Source organism: Nothobranchius furzeri, chromosome 7 (assembly GCF_043380555.1).
Source record: "Nothobranchius furzeri strain GRZ-AD chromosome 7, NfurGRZ-RIMD1, whole genome shotgun sequence".
NCBI classification, from domain to species: Eukaryota; Metazoa; Chordata; class Actinopteri; order Cyprinodontiformes; family Nothobranchiidae; genus Nothobranchius; species Nothobranchius furzeri.
The window spans coordinates 64869436-64872436 of NC_091747.1; positions in this window are offsets into that span (position 1 = coordinate 64869436).

The window sequence follows — 3001 nt, forward strand, 5'->3', positions numbered from 1 at the left end:
CGAGGGCGGAACATCCACTAGGACGAGGGCGGAACATCCACTAGGACGAGGGCGGAACATCCACTAGGACGAGGGCGGAACATCCACTAGGACGAGGGCGGAACATCCACTAGGACGAGGGCGGAACATCCACTAGGACGAGGGCGGAACATCCACTAGGACGAGGGCGGAACATCCACTAGGACGAGGGCGGAACATCCACTAGGACGAGGGCGGAACATCCACTAGGACGAGGGCGGAACATCCACTAGGACGAGGGCGGAACATCCACTAGGACGAGGGCGGAACATCCACTAGGACGAGGGCGGAACATCCACTAGGACGAGGGCGGAACATCCACTAGGACGAGGGCGGAACATCCACTAGGACGAGGGCGGAGCATCCACTAGGACGAGGGCGGAACATCCACTAGGACGAGGGCGGACCATCCACTAGGACGAGGGCGGAACATCCACTAGGACGAGGGCGGAGCATCCACTAGGACGAGGGCGGAACATCCACTAGGACCAGGGCGGAACATCCACTAGGACGAGGGCGGAGCATCCACTAGGACGAGGGCGGAACATCCACTAGGACGAGGGCGGAACATCCACTAGGACGAGAGCGGAACATCCACTAGGACGAGGGCGGAACATCCACTAGGACGAGGGCGGAACATCCACTAGGACGAGGGCGGAACATCCACTAGGACGAGGGCGGACCATCCACTAGGACGAGGGCGGAACATCCACTAGGACGAGGGCGGACCATCCACTAGGACGAGGGCGGAGCATCCACTAGGACGAGGGCGGAGCATCCACTAGGACGAGGGCGGAACATCCACTAGGACGAGGGCGGAGCATCCACTAGGACGAGGGCGGAACATCCACTAGGACGAGGGCGGAACATCCACTAGGACGAGGGCGGAACATCCACTAGGACGAGGGCGGAACATCCACTAGGACGAGGGCGGAGCATCCACTAGGACGAGGGCGGAACATCCACTAGGACGAGGGCGGAACATCCACTAGGACGAGAGCGGAACATCCACTAGGACGAGGGCGGAACATCCACTAGGACGAGGGCGGAACATCCACTAGGACGAGGGCGGAACATCCACTAGGACGAGGGCGGACCATCCACTAGGACGAGGGCGGAGCATCCACTAGGACGAGGGCGGAACATCCACTAGGACGAGGGCGGAGCATCCACTAGGACGAGGGCGGAACATCCACTAGGACCAGGGCGGAGCATCCACTAGGACGAGGGCGGAACATCCACTTGGACGAGGGCGGAACATCCACTAGGACCAGGGCGGAACATCCACTAGGACGAGGGCGGAACATCCACTAGGACGAGGGCGGAACATCCACTAGGACGAGGGCGGAACATCCACTAGGACGAGGGCGGACCATCCACTAGGACGAGGGCGGAGCATCCACTTGGACGAGGGCGGAACATCCACTAGGACGAGGGCGGAACATCCACTAGGACAAGGGCGGAACATCCACTAGGACGAGGGCGGAGCATCCACTAGGACGAGGGTGGAACAAAGACAATCTAGCTGTGATAGCTGATCAGCTCACGAGTCAGCGTTAGCTAGCTGGCCTCACGCAAAAGTTGACATGAACGCATCCTGTGATTGGGTGAGCAGTCGTTTGAACTTTTCTAGCAGCATTAAGCAAAAAATCAAAACTAAACACAGAGATTTGAACCTATAGGCAGCTATCGGTGTATTTTTGAACACATGATGGCTGAAAGAGGAGAAGAGACGGACTTGGTTGCAGATTTACTTGCCACACCATTTTCAGGACGGACCTTTCAAGAAAAAATGGATCTTGTGAGAACCGGTCGTCCGACTCCAACGCTAGCTGGCTTGTCCCAGCAGGAGAAAGGATTTGTTCGTCATTTTCAGGCAAGCAACTATGAACGGTACCCATGGCTAACAGCTTCAGAGAACCGCTGCAGGTTATTCAGCTGGGAACGCCCGTTGCTCGCATCAGATGGATTTGGTAGCATTAAAGCGCGTTAAAACGTATGCCAGAAACACGACCGGCCCATCGGACAGACACGGCTTTCAGCATTAGCCTCCATGTCCGTAGAAAAGGATCCACTCATGGACCTGAAGCACACAGGTAAACTGTACAGAGCCACTGAGGTTTTCCTGAGGAAAGACAGAAGGATGGATTTTATTTCTAATGAGCAGGAGAGGAGGAGATCCATGCTGGACATTTATGTTGGTGAGTAGAAACATTTTATCAGTATTTTTAATGTTTTGTCATTTCATTTTGTTAATAATCAATAAATGGTAACAAAATAAAATGTCTAAATTAAATTATTCTTGTTTCTATGCTATTTATATTATGTTTAATGTGGTGTGTGCAGCCGCGCCAACATGTTCAATTTTCTCCAAAACAAATGCAAATAATGTGTTTGCTGTACTTATTTATTGTATTGTCCCATCTCTTAAACCGTCGTTCATTTCTGAGATTCGACGGTATCCGTGCTCTTAGCTTCCCACTCTCAACTGGGAATGCGAGTTTGATTTTAAAGGAAGTTACGTGTCTTGTGACCAGCCACTGGTGTGTGTGTGTGTGTGTGTGTGTGTGTGTGTGAGGTTTCTCCAGCTGAGATGTCCTATTGATGGTATTTTAAGGTGTATTAATTTAGATATGACTGAACAGGAAATCACCGAAGGTCCGGGGGTGGAACGCACCGCCCGCCACTGAGTTTATGTAATCACTATTGAGTCACTAGAGGGTGACTAGGCAAATTATCCACTTTATCAATTACCAACCATTAAGTAATTATTAGCAAATAAAATCACCGTGGGGTGGTCGTAAAGCTTAGGTAATCATTAGTTTGGGCAACGATGGCGCAGGACTTAAGCACTCACCCCGCAATCAGAAGGTTGTAGGTTCGAGCCCCGCTCAGTCTGAGTCCTGTGTTGGAGGGACCGGTGGCGTCTGTGTACGGCAGTCTCGCCTCTGCCAGTGCGCCCCAGAGCAGCTGTGGCTACAGT